This window comes from Schistocerca cancellata, chromosome 8 (genome assembly GCF_023864275.1).
Source record: "Schistocerca cancellata isolate TAMUIC-IGC-003103 chromosome 8, iqSchCanc2.1, whole genome shotgun sequence".
Lineage (NCBI taxonomy): Eukaryota > Metazoa > Arthropoda > Insecta > Orthoptera > Acrididae > Schistocerca > Schistocerca cancellata.
The window spans coordinates 241,980,460-242,000,106 of NC_064633.1; the positions used below are offsets into that span (position 1 = coordinate 241,980,460).

Consider the following 19,647-nt stretch of genomic DNA (forward strand, 5'->3'; position numbering starts at 1 on the left):
CTCAGGCGATTTTTAATTTTTTTTTCTCCAATAATATTTCTGTTGAATCAGATTCGGTAGCCAAAGCTAAAGATCTAATGTCAAACTTAAAACCATTTACATCCTAAAGTAGGATTGACTAATATGTAACGATACACAAAAGTGTTGATTTAACAAGGATAAACAAATATATTATGGTGTTAACAACGCAGCACATTGTCAGCGGGCACAGTAGATGCAATAGTAAAGATAATACGTTAATTAAATACATAGTTTAGATTCAGACGCCGTAAAAACGTTTCACATGCTGGTATAAGCACACCTTTCTTCTGTCAGTAGTTGAAGAATATGTAGTTAACCAAAAAAATGGAAAGACTTATCATCTCTTTGATGTAGTATATTAATATGACAGTTGATACCTGGTGGTTGACTGCCTCCAGTACAGCTTTTTGGATATAATTGCTTGTGTTTTACAATAGAATCTTTGTAGATATTTTGTCTCTGCTACCACACGAGAGTGCTTCCTGCAACGCAGTAAATGATGATAGATAAGCCAATAGTTCCACATTTTAAATGTCAATTCTGTTCCCTCTCTTGCTCTGGAACAGTTGCAAACTCTTGGCAACATGGAATATAGTCTCACTCATTCTGATGAGTTACGTATACTGCGATGCTACATACGTTTATTCGATATGGTACTTAGTATATTTGATTACCAACTGTTGCGTAAGATCTGCTGGCTCTTCTGTCTCCCCATTATCGACAGCAGCTGTCAGCGGCAGATAAGACATCTTCGTTGATAGCGCATCATTCAGCTTCTCAGAGGCTGTTCAGCCCTTGATTCAGCTGGGCAGATGTTAATCAATGTCTGAAAAAGTGTGTGCTTCAAAATCGCAAGAACTACTCGTAAAGTCGTATCCAGAAACTAGCAGCCTACCAAGCGAAGTGAGTCTGAAAAATATGGTTTCATCTTTTATAGTTGAGGAACGTGAAGCGCCTGATGGAAATCTCGAGCCATGACAGATGTAATTTTGTTGCTCGTGACACCTCATTGGTTTTGGTGATCGACTTTAACAGTGACAATTAAAGAAGCGGTTATTACATTCATATTCAGGATTCCACGTTTCAGTTTAGATCCTTTTGGAAGATCTCGGAGTCAGTGACAGCAGGTTCAGGCCCCAGCAGAGCACTATTGATGTAATTACATATGGTTCGCTTTTATTTAATGTCTGTCAACAGGAGAGAGATCGAAACCAGTATTTCTGTCTTGGCTACATACAACTGGTGGCAATGAATGACAATACGTAACAACTCTGATCAAACAGGTTACAGGAAAGCCGAAATTTCGACGGTTGCACGCCCCGTTGTTGTGTTCAAGGGCGGAAATTGAATGAAAAAGCGCTGTGTGAGAAATTTTCCAATGAAATTATATCGATATATTTTGGAATTTTTTGATTGTATTTACGGGTAAACAGTTATCAAGCGTAGAGATTATGGGCCACCAAACGTGCGTAAATAATGTAGAGAAGTACTTCCTCCTTGATATGAAAACTACCACGATCGACTGCGAAATATTTTTGTACTCACCAGGTACCACTCAAATTTTTTCCAGCATTCCTAGATAATCGTCCAGAGCTCGCCATTTGTTTGTAAATTATTGACCTACCTTTTACAATTTGATCCACAACGAGTGAACTAGACGTTATAGTATTCTGAATGGAATACCTACCAAATAGCCATTGTTTTCCACGATATATGGTATGTGCTAGTGTATAAAACAGTTAGCAGACTGACCAGAAATAAACTGCAGCTTGATAAATGGCGTTATGGAACTTTGGGCAGGCCGTTCTTGAAGCGTCCAAAATGTACTACTCCATTTTTTAACATAGGGTCCATCATGCGATGTGCGGTTGATAATACTTACTCATTAAAAAGGAAGTGGTTCATTCGCTCAGTGAGCACTGCAAAGAAAACCCATTTGCACTTGGATAACGATCGTGGTCATTGTACAGGAAGGTGAACACTATTCTGGATGTTGTAATTTAGACTTTCTTCACAAATTAAAAAATGTCGAGTACAAACTAGAGTTTCAGATTTAGATTTAAATGTTTTCTTGCGGCATAGTACATCTAAAATGAATACGAGAATTCTGCGCAGCGGCTTATAGCCTTTCGATATTGTGTGCTATTAATTTGTATATACTGTTGCAAACCTGTTGTTTCCGGGCATGAGCGTTTTTTTTTTTTTTTTAAACATTCTACGTTATAGCAAGTATCATTGTAGATCTGCTTTAACTTTGTAGCCTTACGAACTTGAGAAAAAGAAATAATTTAATATTATTTCAAAGCGTACCGTTTTTTTTCCTGACACCTATTTTCACACGGTCCTTATATATATATATATATATATATATATATATATATATATATATATATATATATATATATATGCAGGCTCCTCCAGATTCATTCGAGATTCGTTAGTTCTCATATCCAGTGTCGCTGTGTGGCTAACAGATAATTATTATGTTAATGCACCCCGAAGGTCTTCTTGGCAGTTATCATTTGTTTCAATAATTTTTATTCGTGAAAAATGCCAAGCTGTAAAATGTAGGTACCGGCACCCGTGTTACACATTGGGTAATTTAGTTCATGGGAAGTGGTGGTGAAAATAGTGGTTTTATTCATCCGTGGATCACTTTTACAGTGGTATTGAAGATGTCATTGGATGTTGAACAAATCTGGTGTAATCAAAGATTCGTTGCCTTCAACGGCACAATGCCGTGGTGCTCAACTTTTGGGCCAAGGTTTAGCTGTATTATCATCGGCGGCACCCACCCCATGGGCGCTCCGGCGCTCGCGCGCCCCCAAGAGTTTTCTTGGGGTGCTCAGCACCCACACAAGTTGAGAAATGAAAGTGAAATAGAATAAATAAGACAAACGGTAAAATTGGGGAACATTCAAAGTTGTCATTTATGTCAATGCTGACGTGCTCTCGCGTTGGCCCATGGAAGCACGGTCTAGCGGTTCTCACAATCATTCCTCCCGAACAACGCACAAGTGCTCAGAGCTACTCTCTCGCAGAAAGGTCCCGAAAATTTTAGAACGTACCGCTAGATGTGATAAAACCAGTCATTGAACACGGTTTTTGTTGTTGGAACGATGCGTTAGAAATGTGTGCTTGTCATGAAAAGTCGAATCTACATCCATACTCCGAAAGCTACCTTATGGTGTGTGGCGGAGGGTACCTTGAGTACCTCTATCGGTTCTCCCTTCTGTTCCAGTCTCGTATTATTCGTGGATAGAAAGATTGTCGCTATGCCTCTGTGTGGGCGTGTGAACATGTAGTGTTTAATGTCCTAGGCTTATGAGGGAGAAATGAAGTATGCAAGAGCAGCTCTGTTGAGATTTTTATCTTCACTGTGTTTTCTCAGTGGTGCATGGGATGGCAGTCCGTGGTCACACACATGAAAATTATAATTGGTGGATTGGTAGAGTTAGTTGGTGAAGGTAACTCGGATTTAACCTCTTGGCTTAGGCGTACAAAGTACAGACAGCGTTCTTACGACACAAACACTTGAAGTGGATTCTATTGTGGGTAACGAGGCTTTACACAATTCGATAAAATTTTTAAAGCATTACAATATTATTCGATAATTGTGGATGAAACTAACGACGTATGTCAACAAGACAAAGTTTTAGTTTGTTTACAATGTGTCAGTGATAATCATTTTTAAATTAATTAAATTTTGGTTTCTGTAATACTGAATCTACTACAGCTGAAGTATTTTTGACAGTTTTAATGGATGTTCTATCTCGTTTCTCTCTAGATATCAAGTCATGTAGATATATAGTTACTGAGGAAGCGGCAAATATGACCGTCGGCCTTTTTTTTTGGGGGGGGGGGGGCATGCAAGCAAAAAGCAGAGAAACTGAGCCGTGAATTCTGCATGGTGACTCTCTGGGCCATTCTTTCAGCCATGAGACCCGAGGGCCAGTGCAAAATGTGACCACTGTGAGAGACTATCTTCCAAGTGTGAAAGACTTCATCAGTTTCGTGCGCGGATCTCTCAAGCGATTACCGATATATTTGGAGTCTCTGCAAGCTGCACCAAAGTGCTATTTTTATTCGTTCTACAGATCTTTGACCTTTTTGCCGTGTCATGGGATGTTGTATGAGCGTTGACTGAAAAGTAATGCCTCCACCTTCGTAACTCTTCAACAGTTGGCAGCATTGGTATGCGGCAGGTACTGGTTTGTTTTGTAGCCTGTTCTCTACAGCTCCAGTTGGCGGGAAGCCTTAGCATTAAACAGTTGTGTTGTAACAGTGTAAACTGTAAAGTATGGAACCCTTGTACAGTCTGTCGGTCAATGCGATTTAAGCAACATTGAATTCCTGAGAGCAGAAAGTGTCACCCCAAAGGAGATTCGTCAGAGAATGAAAGCGGTTTATGGTGATTGTGTTGATGTGAAAGGAAAAGGGAAATGTTTTCCTGCAGCATGACAATGCCAAACCACACACTTCACGTGCCACCACAGCAGAACTTCAGAGACTGAATTTCACCATCGCACGGCATCTTCCATACAGTCCAGATTTAACACAGTCTGACTTCCATCTGTTCCCGATTATGAAAGACGATGAGCGGGGACATCATTATGCTTCTGATGAAGACGTTGAGAGAAGTGTGAGACTGTGACTACCGAAACAGAATATCAACTTCTTCCGTGACGGCTTCAGAAAACTTGTAAACTTGTTCGATGGCAGAAATGTATTCACTTGATTGGTGATTATGTGGAAAAGTGAATATTGGTAATTAAAGATCACATCCTAAGGATTATTTCTGCGTCTGATTTATTAAAATATACCCAACCAAACCCAATTAATGAAGGTGGAGGCATTATTTTACGCCGGCCATAGTGGCCGAGCGGTTCTAGGCGCTACAGTTTGGAACCGCGCGACCGCTACGGTCGCGCGGTTCGAATCCTGCCTCGGGCATGGATGTGTGTGATGTCCTTAGGTTAGTTACCGAGCGAGGTGGCGCAGTGGTTAGCACACTGGACTCGCATTCGGGAGGACGACGGTTCAATCCCGTCTCCGGCCATCCTGATTTAGGTTTTCCGTGATTTCCCTAAATCGTTTCAGGCAAATGCCGGGATGGTTCCTTTGAAAGGGCACGGCCGATTTCCTTCCCTAACCCGAGCTTGCGCTCCGTCTCTAATGACCTCGTTGTCGACGGGACGTTAAACACTAACCACCACCACCACTCCTTAGGTTAGTTAAGTGTATGTAGTTCTAAGTTCTAGGGGACTCATGACCACAGCAGTTAAGTCCCATAGTTCTCAGAGCCATTTGAACATTACTTTTCAATCAACCCTCATAGAACAAGTTCGTTTTAAAGCACTTTCCAGAATTCGTTTAAAAGTACTTTCCAGAATTACGAACAGTTAACTTTGTTCTTCGAAGAACTGCAGCTCGAAAAATCCGATGCCGGTGCTAACGCTAAAGGTTTCTTTCTGTGCTCTTTTGAATTTATCTTTGTCACTACATTTCTTAGCAAAAATTTCAGAACCAGTTGAAACTTTGAATGCTTTCTTGCAAAATTCCTGTGTACGACTCCAAAAACCCATGGACAAAATTACACAAAGCCATGGACAGAATTAATCGTGTCAGAGATGTGAAGTTATCACGAGCTGATGAAAGTTTCGATGAAGTATGCAGTGCTTGCTTGGTAGTGACCAAAAATTTTGATGTCGAAGATACGGAACTTCCAAAAGTTCGAAATATTTCTCGAGAACTTGTTGATGGCGCTCTACCCTGTGCTTTCGACAGCGCCCGTGACTATTACCAGGGATTTAATTTTGAGTTTTTAGATATTTTGGTTCAATGTTTCGAGGATCGATTTTTTAAAGCTGCTATGTCTCATCTCAAAGAAATGGAAATATTTGTTCTTTCCAAAATTAAATATTTCTGTTATGTAATGGAATTTCATAAGGATGACTTTACCCAGAAAAATTAACTTTGTTAGATGTTTGTAAATTTAAAAATTGTTTCGTTGGAAATACGGAAGATGTACTAGCGCGCCTCTTTTCCTCAAATATGCACGTTGACGAATTGATTCCAGAGGTGATGAAATTGATAAAGATCGCTTTAAGTATACCAGTTTCTACATGTACAGCAGAACGTTCTTTCTCGGCGCTTAGATTAAAAATGTGCTTGCGCAAAACCATGACGCAAGAAAATCGAACAATAACGTTATAATGCATATCCATAAACAAGAAGTAAAAAACTTGAGCGTTGATGCTGTGTTGAACATTTCATCAAACGATCCACTGTTCTAGGAACACACTTTCATTTGTGAGAATTAGAAATTACAGAAAGATTTGAAAGAGTAAAATAGTTCCATGTGGATTTTGTATTTATTTTTGTATTAATTACTAATGTGGAAAAAGAAACCTAATAAACAATAGTTTGTTTACCTTTATCAAGTGTTGCTCGTTCTAAAATGCCTGAAACTCTATGACATGTTATCAAAAAATATGCATCTGATTTTCAAATTTTTTATCTTGTTGGTACACATGTACCTGATTTATGTCTGCGTGTTCAGCTGTTTTGAATATTTATTTTATTGGTTACAGTCGAAAAGGTAATATGTGTTTTCGAGTGCTTAGCTATTTCGCAATACAGCACTAATAGGAACGGTAAGACTAATATCGTCGAACCAAGCAAATGTGAATGATGTATTCCTTCGAAAAACAAGTCGATATACTTCTCATTTACGGAGAATGCCGACGAAATTCAGTGAGAGCTAGAGACTTATACCCTGAAAGATATCCTCAACGTACTCACCTTATATGTCGTAATTTAAATATGTGTACGATAAATGGAGAACATCGCATCGGTAACATATCCGGCAATGGAAAGCTACTAACGAGGAAACGGAACTTGGGACTCTTGCCACTGTGGTTCGAGATCCTTGTATTAGTTCGCATCAAATCGCAAGGGAATCTGGCATGAGCCGGAGTAGTGTTGCTCGTGTTCTGCATCGCTATAAATATCATCCTTACCGTATCAGTTTCCACCAAGAACAACTGGTACGGATTGTATGCGTCGCATTGAATTCTGCCGATGGACTCAACTTCAGATTCAAAGGGATGACACATGTATTAATTTGGATTTATTTACTGACGAGGCTGCATTCACGAACCATGGGAAAGTTAATTTGCATAACATGTGTTATAGGGCAACTGAAAATCCATGTTGGCTGCGGCAAGTTCCACACCAAAAACCGTGGCCGGTGAATGTATGGTGTGTGATTCTGGAGGAAAGAACTATAGGCCCCTATTTCATCGAAGGAAATCTTAATGGTAGGAAGTACACCACATTCCTACAAGAAACATTAGGTCTGTTATTGGAAGAATTACCCTTAGGAACAAGGTACAGAATGTGGTATCAACATGATGGGTGTCCGGCACATTTTTCGCTGATGGCTAGAAATGAGTTGCAGAGACAATTCCCAAATCGTTGGATTGGACGCTGAGATGTGTCGTGGCCGGCTCGTTCGCCAGACTTGACGCCTCTGGATTTTTTTCTTGTGGGGATCCGTAAAATACATTGTTTATAAAGACTTTCCAACTACACCTGAAGATATGCGAGAGAGAACTGTCAGAGTATGTGCTTTGATAAGTGCCGGTGTGATAAGGAATACCACTCAATCCATGATAAGAGATTGTAGCACTGCCTTCTGTAAATGGACGTTCATGCCACCTTTCTGACCTTCAAAGACATTACTGCTAAACTCCATTGGATTCGTCACGATAGCCGCTATCAGAAAACGAGTACCAAACTATTGCATCCCATTTAAAAATAAAAAAAATAAAAACCCTTCCGACGCGACCCCAACTAGCAAAAAAAAAAAATAAAAAAAATAAAAATAAAAATCAACGTCATATTATGGTCCCCGTTGTCCCACGCAACATTTGCCCCACAGACTTTTCAGCTACTATCATACTTTCTGGGCTATTCTAGGTGGCAATAGTTAGTGACTCACCCTGTATAATGAAAGTGAGTTCCAGACAGAAGTGCTTCCACGAATGAAAATGCGCTGGCACTGTTGTGTTCTATCTGGATGGGGGTGGGGGATTACTGTAAATGGAACTAAGTTGATGTTGATGACTAAGTAAAGATTCTTTAAGAAAAAGAAAAATTTCCGTTGTTTTCTGATCGTACCTGGTATTTTCAGGAGGGTTTGTTTCAAACATTTGTGAGCTGTGATTCAGAGCACCCACCCTTAGTTTTAAAAGCCGGCGCCCCTGTGTATTATAATTTAGGAAACAATATTTTAAATCTGCGCTGATTTTATTCCCTCGGTAGCTGATTGTACATATTTTGCGAATATCTGAATTTGCTTCTGAGACAGTTCTAATTCTTACTCTGTAAGCACCAAATTCCAAGCGCTTTGACCCATATATCAGCATACATTTAGAATTTCGAAATTTTCTCTTGAGATAACATTTATTGGGTCCATAGAAATAAATGTACAAAATTTCGCAGTTCTAGCCTTCATGGATTCTGAGAGAAAGGTTGTTGTTGTTGTTGTCTTCAGTCCTGAGACTGGTTTGATGCAGCTCTCCATGCTACTCTATCCTGTGCAAGCTTCTTCATCTCCCAGTACTTACTGCTACCTACATCCTTCTGAATCTGCTTAGTGTATTCATCTCTTGGTCTCCGTCTACGATTTTTACCCTCCACTGCTAAATTTGTGATCCTTTGATGCCTCAGAACATGTCCTACCAACCGGTCCCTTCTTCTTGTCAAGTTGTGCCACAAACTCCTCTTCTCCCAAATTCTATTCCATACCTCCTCATTAGTTATGTGATCTACCCATCTAATCTTCAGCATTCTTCTGTAGCACCGCATTTCGAAAGCTTCTATTCTCTTCTTGTCCAAACTATTTATCGTCCATTTTTCACTTCCATACATGGCTACACTTTATACAAATACTTTCAGAAACGACTTCCTGACACTTAAATCTATACTCGATGTTAACAAATTTCTCATCTTCAGAAATGCTTTCCTTGCCACTGCCAGTCTACATTTTATATCCTCTCTACTTCAACCATCATCAGTTATTTTGCTCCCCAAATAGCAAAACTACTTTACTACTTTAAGTGTCTCATTTCCCAATATAATCCCCGCAGCTTCACCCGATTCGACTACATTCCATTATCCTCGTTTTGCTTTTGTTGATGCTCCTTTCAAGACTCTGTCCATTCCGTTCAACTGCTCTTCCAAGTCCTTTGCTGTCTCTGACAGAATTACAATGTCATCGGCGAACCCAAAGTTTTTATTTCTTCTCCGTGGATTTTAATACCTACTCCGAATTTTTCTTTTGTTGACTTTACTGCTTGCTCAATATACAGATTGAATAACATCGGGGACAGGCTACAACCCTGTCTCACTCCCTTCCCGACCGCTGCTTCCCTTTCATGCCCCCCGATTCATAACTGCCATCTGGTTTCTGTACAAATTGTAAATAGCCTTTCGCTCCCTGTATTTTACCCCTGCCACCTTTAGAATTTGGAAGAGAGTATTCCAGTCAACATTGTCGAAAGCTTTCTCTAAGTCTACAAATGCTAGAAACGTAGGTTTGCCTTTCCTTAATCTATTTTCTAAGCTGTTTATAAGAGAGAGAAAGGTACATAAACTTAAAAAAGTCAGGAAATGCATTTTAATGTTTAACATAATGTTTTTTCGTGTTACGTCTTCAGAAGGCCCTAGATTTGTACTCAGGGCCCTCTTTCCCTTCAAGGTTTGTTTTCTGGTTTCTTGTTTTACGCTTACTTTCCTTTACCAGGTCTTCAACTGACATTTCAGCTGCGGAGGAGAGTGTAAATCAATTTTCCTCAAAATGTCTTGAGTGAAATTTGCTATCTTAAAGCCCATTCTCTCTAATACCTTTATCCTCCCAACGTTCCCATCGTTAAATACAAGAACTGTATCATAATTTGCAATTCTCAGAACTGTGGCTGCCGAAAATGTGGTTTTAATTTATCGTTTCCATATGATTGAATTTAAAGGCTCATTTGGTTTCTGGGTTTTGCCACGAAACCATTTTTAGAAGTTCAGAACCAGCTAGAAGCCTGTAAGTGGGTTTTGCAACATCCAGTATACAATTTGGAAGCCTCTCCTTGTACATGTAATCCACATAAACGTTGTTCGCAGTGCTAGTATTGAAGCGTTCCTTCAAGAAGTAGGCTTGGCAGGAAGGTCGCGTCATTCATTTAATTATTTTCAGGCACTTCGGATACGATTTCATCATTGAAACTTTGGAAATTATTGTCAGTGAGCTCTAAAATCAAATAAATGATAAATTGAAAATTGACTTTTGGATCAATTTCATGAACGTCCTCCCCTCCCCGTAGGGTCGCGAGCTACCTCGTCAGGTCACGTGAGCAGCGTTCTTGACGCATGAAGCCAAAACTTCGGCGTACGTAAGGTTAATATTTATGCGATAACGCACCGACATGAGTGGCACCCTTTTCCATATACACCACACCAACAAATTATGCTCCAAAACACGCGTTTTTGAGAGTATATTAATTTTTTGTTCACCCAATCATCTACATCTACAACTACATGGCTACTCCGCAAATTACATTTAAGTGCCTGGCAAAGGGTGCATCGAACCACTTTTACAATAATTCTCTGTTATTCTAATCTCGTACAGCGTGCGGAAAAAACTTGCTAGCTCTGATTTCCCAGATTTTGTTATGATGGTTGTTTCTCCCTATGCAGGTCGGCGTCAGCAAAATATTTTCGCATTCGAAGGAGAAAATTGGCGATTGAAATTTCGTGAGAAGATTCAGCCGCAACGAAAAACGCCTTTGTTTTAATTATGTACGCCCCAAACCCTGTATCATTTTAGTGACACAACTCTCCCCCATTTCTCGATAATACTAAACGTGCTGCTCTTCTTTCAACTTTTTCGATGTACCACGTCAATCCTGTCTGGTAAGGATCCCACACCGCGCAGCAGTTCTCTAAAACAGGACGGACAAGTGTAGTGTAGGCAGTCCCTTTGGTAGATCTGATACATTTTCTAAGTGTCCTGCATTATATTTTAATTTTATTTATGTATTTAAGAAAATTTTTGCTTCTTACTTATTTTTGGTATTTTTAGTTACGATTTCCAGTGGTTTTATGTAGATTTCATCTCCAGTCTTTTAAAAGCTAAAGAATATAAGTCTTAGGTTTTAAATAGCACAAGAGAGCAAGATATGTGTCCGCAGCGTCCATCTCGCTGACCTCGTCGGAACTGCTCCACCTGAAATCTCTAAAATGTTTATTTCGCTTCGAAGATCGTTCGGCAGAACTGGGTGTTATATTGTATGATGCGTATGGATTGATCTGTCTAACTTTTTTATCAACGAATAGATTATTGCTTTTAAGATATTCTCTCGAAGAATATTGACCGTGAAAAGATGCAGGCTCGCGGTATCGTTCCACACTGCACCTCCCATCGATCTACGTCACGTGATATGTGAAGAATGTTTGTCAAATCTTTTAGAAATTGATAAATAGACACCTTGAATGCGTATTTTCTTGAATTTGTTTATTGTGCCACCGACTAACTAAACATTCACAAGGGAGCTTAATAGCGTAGCACAACAATAGCAAAATCTCTCTAACATAAAACACGTCCGATCTCTGTAATCGCTTCACACAGAGTCCTCAAATATACTTCTCTGGTTACTTATTCCAGAGAGATGCGTCCGTAGCACGGAACATCCAATTCTCGCAGACAGTTTATATTACTCTAGACATTAATTATTCGCCGCACCGGAGTCAAAGTTTTTCACCATTTACGATCCATTATACCTGCCAATAAAACGCAGTCTTGGTTACCCTCCCCACAACATTTGCTGTGTTCCTTCCAATTTAAGTTGTTCGTGATTGTAATTCCTAGGTATTTAGTTGAATTTACGGCCTTTATATTTGACTGATTTGTCGTGTAACTGAAGTTTAACGGATTCCTTTCAGCACTCTTGTGGATGACCTCACACTTTTCGTTATTTAGGGTCAATTGCCAATTTTTGCACCATACAGATATCTTTTCTAAATCGTTTTGCAATTTGTTTTGATCTTCCGATGCCTTTACTTGTCGACAAACGACAGCATCATCTGCAAACAACCTAAAACGGCCGCTCAGATTGTCTCCTAAATCATTTATATAGACAAGGAACAGCAAAGGGCCTATAACACTACTTTGGGCAACGCCAAAAATCACATCTGTTTTGCTCGATGACTTTTCGTCAGTTATTACGAACTGTGACGTATCTGACAGGAAATCATGAATCCAGTCACTTAACTGAGACGATATTCCATAAGCAGACAGTTTCACTACAAGCTGCTTGTGTGGTACAGTGTTAAAACCTTCTGGAAATTTAGAAATACGGAATCAATTTGAAATCCCTTGTCAGTAGCACTCAACTTTTTATGTGAGTGAAGAGATGGTTGTTTGTCAGAAGAACGATATTTTCTAAATCCGTGTTGATTGTGTGTCAATAGAGCGTTCTCTTCGAGGTAATTCGTAAGTTCGAACACAATATATGTTGCAGAATCCTACTACATATCGACGTTAATGATACGAGCCTGTACTTTTGTGGATTACTCCTACTACCTTTCTTGAATATTGGTGTGACCTGTGCAACTTTCCAGGCTTTGGGTACGGATCCTTCGTCGAGTCGAGCGAACGATTGTATATGATTGTTAAGTATGAAGCTATCGTATCAGCATACTCTGAAAGGAACCTAACTAGTATACAGCCTGGACCGGAAGACCTGCATACAGCCTGGACCGGAAGACCTGCTTTTGTTAAGTGATTTTAAGTTGCTTCACTACTCGAGTATATCTACTTCCACATTACTCATGTCGGCAGCTGTTCTTGATTCGAATAATTCGTCTTGTTTGATGTAGAAATTTCGGAAGGTTGTGTTTAGTAACTCTGCTTTGACAGCAACTGTCGTCTATAGTATTTCCTTTGCTATCGCATAGAGAAGGCGCATTGGCTGTGTCTTCTGCTAGCGTATTTCACACACGACCTGAATCTCTTTGGATTTTCTGTCAGGTTTCGAGACAAAGTTTCGTTGTGGAAACTATTATAACCATCTCGCGTTGAAGTCCGAGCTAAATTTCGAGCTTCTGTAAAAGATAGCTAATCTTGCGATTCTGTGTCCGTTTAAATTTAGCATGTTTTTGTTTCTGCAAAAGTTTTCTGTACCAAGGAAGATCAGCTCCGTCGTTTATTCATTTATTTGGTATATATCTCTCAATTTGTGGCGATACTATTTCATTGGATTCAAGTAACATCTGGTCTACACTTACATTGTTAATTTTGAAGAGTGGAGATTGTCTCTCAGGAAGACGTCAACTGAATTTTTATCTGCTTTTTTGAATAGGTATATTTTCGTTTATTTTTGGAGGAATTGGCGGTTACAATATTCAATCTCGCTACGACAACCCTGTGGTTTATCGTTATTTACGCGTCATGAACATCGTTTCCTTACTTACATTTTACAATGACTGTCTTAAAAACTTACTTTGAAAAATTCTGCGGCGCCTCACTCGCACTTCACGAACTTCTTCCGCGGACCGGACTGAAAGTAATCGCGGGCAGGATCCGGCCCGCGGGCCGCTGGACTGGCGAGCTAAGACGATGTGTACCCATTGTGTGAAGCCCCACACGTTTTCAGCAGGCCGTAAATCTGAATAATTCAAGCGGCCGCACAAGAAAACTGATTTTTACGGTGGGCTATTTCTGGACATCTTGTGGATGTTCCTAGACGAAGTTTTTTAACCTCTAACTACACGGACTGAAGACTAAGACGGCAAACATGTTGAACTATAGCTTGAGTGTTTTGTGGAGAGCATGATATCGTCAGGAGGGGTGTTTTGGTGCTGGTCACTCACTGTTCTGTTGAATGATTGGCTACTCCTTGTTGATACTTGTATTAACAAATACTCGTGTCACTTGTTCACATAAACTGTTGAATTTTTGCTTTCCTCCCCAAATGTTTTGACCTTTCTCCCCATTGACACCAATATCGATACACACGAATGCAAGCAGCGCTTGAGCACTTCCCGAATACAGCCTTCAGTAAAATAGTTCAAATGGCTCTGAGCACTATGGGACTTAACTTCTGAGGTTAGCAGTCCCCTAGAACTTAGAACTACTTAAACCTAAGGACATCACGCACATCCATGCCCGAGGCAGGATTCGAACCTGCGACCGTAGCGGTAGCGCGGTTGCAGACTGAAGCGCCTAGAACCGCTCGGCCACTCCGGCCGGCAGCCTTCAGTAAGACAGACGCATTAGCTCATTTGACTTTCAAGGCCTGTCGCTTATCGTGATCCAGTGCAAATTTTGAATAAACCTTTCAGCAATTCTCTCAGGCGAATGGTGGTATCGTTCCCTTAACAGGGTCACGGCCGCTTTCTCTTCGTTTTCTCGTTCAGTCAGAGCTTGCGCTTGATTTGGAAAGACACGTAATCTTCCTTGAGTCGAAAACGTCATGTGGTACATGACTTTGTTCGCAGGTTCTTAATAACAGGGTGTATACGACCCGGGACAACCGGGAAATCCGGGAAAAACCCGGGAATTTTTTCATCCGGGAGAAAACCGGGAAAAACCCGGGAATTTTTCGGAATTCCGGGAATTTTTCATTGTTTTAGCTTTCGGTTAAATTTTTGTAATTTTGACTGCATAATTGATTTTCTAGCAAAGATCGTTATTGTATCCTGCTACTGGAGAATGATACTGCAGCAATAAAATATAAACGAGAGGGAAAAAAACTTTAGTGGCAAAGGAAATGTGCAATTTACAACGAAACCCCGTGCACGCACAAGCGTCTGCAAATAGCAAAAATATGAAAAAGGCCGTAGGGCGCAGACTGTAATTCTTCGTAACAATGAACTGCTTGCTATGAGCATGACGTCACAACTGTTCACATTAGGTTCGTTTGACCAATTGCCAGCGGTGTGTTGCGCATGCGCATTTGACTCGCGTATAAGCAGTACCTTCTCCCGCTACGGCGCTACTTGTAGTTTGGAAGTTAGTAGCAGTCAAGCATTAATCGCCTTGCAGAACAATATTTTTGCAAGTTTGCTAAAGAAATTTGGCTTGATTAATCTTTCCGCTGAGGCGATCGTTTTATTTGAAACGAAGTGTTTCATTCTACAGTATTGGCTAGTTCCAACTGTTCGCTGAATTTCAAGTGCACGTCATCATCTTTTGCCATGTATGGCATTATGCCATAATAAAGAACCAAAAATGAGATCGCATAGTACTGGTACTCCAAGAAAATTTACATCCCAAAAACCACACTGAAAAGCTTAATATCAGATGGGACCTGCTTCATCGTGAATCTGGAAAAAGCCAATTTGCACTTCAAGCTGAATTATGCATTTTAGTATGGTTTACAAAATTCCGATGCCCTTTGGAGTATCGTCTGATGCCCTGTTTCTTTGATGGTGTAATCTAAGCTCTCTTAGTGCTTTATACACACGAACATGCGGGCTTCCTACACCACTGCAGTTCCACACGCACAATAATGTCTGTTTTCTGGCGCTCTCTGGCAACTGGTAAATCGAACCTATTTCTAACAATCTCCGGGTAATATTGCAAACGGTGGTTAGAAAAGCGTTACTTTCAAAGTAAATTTCTTTTTACCCAAGATGAATTATGTTACGTGTGAGAAAGAGGGATGGATATCTAAATCACAGAGCGTTCCAAACTGAACAGTTTGAGGACCAGCCACTTACAAAAATTTCGAGCCGCGAGACATTTATGTCATACTTTTAAATTTACTGGCATATTTGTGTGATGTACCTTAAAGTATAACACACGCAAAAAAAGATCAATATTACATGTGAAAGCTTAGCTTCTGTTGTAGCGTGTTAATCTTAGAGACTAATATTGTATGTGAAAGCTTAGCTTTTCTTGTAGATATACGGTACTGTGTACATTAATGTAAACCGTTATCTTTTCCTCTTGTGTATTCGCGCTATGTGACAAGTGATGGTGCTATTGGCTGACTAAAACACGTGTCCTATGCTCTGAATAGCTGCTGTCGTCGTCTGGCGAGATCTCGTGGCTTGAGATATGACTCGCTTACAAAAGGATGTATCAACCTCGGTTTCAACGCTCCGGAAACTAACGCGCTGTGTTTGGTGCAATTCGAATTTATACTTTCGTAATACGAAAATATGCAGCGTATATGTTGCTGCAAAACAAAGGTCTTTCCAAAACTTCTCTGCCCCGTTTTTTCTTTTTTTTTCCGGGAAGATCTACGCGATTGTATAAAACATTAACCATTCCAAGGATTTATAAGTTTTACAGTTGCGAGGGAAAATCTAATGAAAACGTACTGTCATTTAGCACGGAAAAGGTGTATTTTCGCCCGGGAAAAAGCATATTTTTTTTAAACGGGATATACGGGAGAAATCCGGGAATTTTTTTTCCTTGTCCCCGTATACACCCTGAATAAAGAATTCAGCAGAATTTTTATCTATATATTTTTTTTAGCTTGTTGAAGCTTCTCCCATCATCTATACCTATAAGGGAGCGATCAGTAAGTTTCGTTTGATGGCGTTGCTGCAGTGCCTATGCAACGTAGTGCGACTCCGAGACGAATATATAAGCACTGACATGTAGGCTAGGGGTTATGGCGTATTGTGTCTTTCCGAGATGCGTGCGGTAAATTCAAAAACATGAATTGTGGCGACGTTGTTACCAAAAGCGTCCAGACAGAACCAACGTACTTTCATTCTTTTCTTGGCACCAAAGGGCAACACCGGTAGACATCCATCAGATGATGAACAATGTGTATGGGGCAATATGTCTGTCGAGAACCACCGTTATGGAAAGGTGAGCGACAAAGGGTGCTGCTGCTTCATGATAAAGCACGTTCCCATATCCCAAATGTCGTGACGCTGCCGTCGGCATCGGGTTCGTTAGAATGTAGTCCTGGTCTCTCCTCGTGCGATTATCACGCCTTAGATTCCTGAAAGAAGGCCTTGAATGATCGACTATTATTGTCGGACGAGGATGTCAGCAGGCAGTTAAACAGACTTCTTCACGCAGCAGGGCACGATGTTATACCAAACGGGTATCTTAAGCCTGCTGTGTTGGTGGGATGATTACATCAATGCTCACGGCGATTTGGCGTGATAGACATACGGATTCTGGACTGTTTGGCCTTCGGACGGGAACTCTTTTTGATCGGCCCTTATACAACAGTACTTCACAAGTCACTGTTTGGCTCACGTCAGAGAATGTTGGTGTGGTCTTCAGTCCGAAGTCTGATTTCATGCAGCCTCTGTATCTCCAAATCATTACTGCAACTTACAACCATTTGAACTTGCTTACTGTATTCATCTCTTGGTCTCCTACAACTTTCAGCCCCCCCCCCCCCCCCCATTTCCGTTTATTACGAAATTGACAATTTCCTGATGCCTCAGGATGTGTTCCTTTAACTGGTCGCTTCATTTAGTCCAACCGCGCCACACATTTCTTTTGTCTGCAGGTCGATCTACCCATCTAATCTTCAGTAGCCTTTTACAGCACCACGTTTCAAAAGCTTATACTCTCTTCTTGTCTGGACTGTTTATTGGTCACGATTCGCTTGTGTACAAGGATACACTCCACACAAATATCTTTAGAAAAGACTTCCCAACAGTTACATTTTCAGTAGATGTTAACAAACTCCTCTTTTTTAGAAATGACTGTCGTGCTATACCCAGTCTGCTTTTTACATCCTTTCTTCTCCGGCTATCATCAGTTATTTTGCTGACAAATAGGAAAATCCTTGGGCTACTTTAAGTGTCTTGTTTTTAATCTTGTTCCGTCAGTGTCGTCTACATTTGCATCTACATGACTACTCTGCTGATCACACTTAAGTGCCTGGCAGAAGGTTCATCGAACCACCTTCACAATAATTCTGTTATCCCACTTTCGAACATCGTGAGTTAAAAACGAACATCTGTATCTTTCTGTGCGAGCTCTGATATCCTTTATTTTATTCTGATGATCGTTTCTATCCATGTAGGTCGGCGTCTACAAAATATTTTCGCATTCGGGGGAGAAAAATTGGTGATTGAAATTTCATGAGGATATCCCGCCGCAACGAGAAACGCCTTTGTTTTAATTATGTCCACCCCAAAACCCCGTATCTTGTCCGTGACTTTCTCTCCCCTATTTCTCGATAATACAAAACGTGCTGCCCTTCTTCGAACTTTTTCGATTTACTCCCTTAATCTCATCTGGTAAGGATCCCACACGGCGTAGCTGTACTCCAAAAGTGGTCGGACAAGCGTAGTGTAAGCAGTCTCTTTAGTAGATCTGTTGCATCTTCTAAGTATTCTGCCAATAAAATGTAGTCTTCTTTTCGTCGAATGTCGTATTCAGCGTTTCCGAGTTCAGGGCATTACTTACACAAAAGTATCTCTTCAGAAAATATGTTGAGATTAAAAGTCAACAACAACGAACTAAATTTGCATTTTTTTAAATTTTTGTGTGGTCATGAAGTCGGTAGAACACGTTATTGAAAGTGTGTTGATATTGCTAAGAGTGTGCTAAAATGTTTTTCAGGATCAGGACCTTACGCAAAAACATCAGCAGCTCTTCAAAAAGTATTTTGTTAATATAAAACAAGAATTAACGAATTTACTTTTTAATGTTTTTTCAGGTGGTCATAAAGCACCCCCCCCTCCCTTGGGAAAGCGCGTTATGGAAAATGCTTTTCTATTGCTAGTGTTAAATATAAATTCAGTCAACTGGTATACACAAATCATGTCAAGGTGACAGCAAGTTGTTATTGAGTTGTGCGGTACTGTATTGCACCTCTTTGTTGCGAGTGTGTTATAACATCATAGAGAAAGGAAATGATATTGTCCACAGACAAAAAGTTAGACACATTGCGTAGGATGGATAACGGGAAATTGTTGAAAAACACTGCTGCTGATTTTGATATTGAACTATCTGCAAAGATTCCAGGATCCCAGACGTAAACGACTGGCTGCGAAATGGCAGTGGCTATGATATGAATTATGATTACAAAATTGTCGCAGTTCATTCGTCTGCAGGCAATGACGTTAGTGATGATGGATGACAGAATTGGCTTTCAGTCCGAAGACAGGTTGACACATACATGCGTCATATTTATGGCAGTTTTCAGAGCCGTTAGAAAATCGCGTAACGTAAAGGCCGAAGAAGTAGTGGACAAAATTAAGCCTACAATAGGAACTGTAGCAGTTTTCATTAACTACACATACAAAGGCAAAAATGTAGCTGGATAAAATAAGGTGTTATTTGGAACGCTAGGACGAAGTAACTCCGACCGAACTATGACTGGTGAAACGCGTACGCTATTGTACTGCACAAGAAAGTCATACAATTATGGCTAATAATAGTGATTATGTCAATGTATAAGGCTCACGTTTTTTTTTTTCAATATCTAGTCAATATGTGTGTGAAAATAATTTTTATGTTCTCACGTCTCTTTATAACATTTAATTCATGGCATTCTCTTTTCTCCTACTTCCCGGACTTTCTTGGTTTTAGATTATACGAATGACCTACGGTCCCACCTAGTCTGGATAAACAAGTTTCCA

General features: G+C 40.2%; 1 long non-coding RNA gene across 1 annotated transcript in view; it reads left to right on the forward strand.

Moving 5' to 3' along the window:
- The window catches only part of LOC126095725 (uncharacterized), a 208,954-nt gene that overhangs the window by 258 nt on the left and 189,049 nt on the right, over window positions 1-19,647 (forward strand). The gene's annotated exons all lie outside the window — the stretch shown is intronic.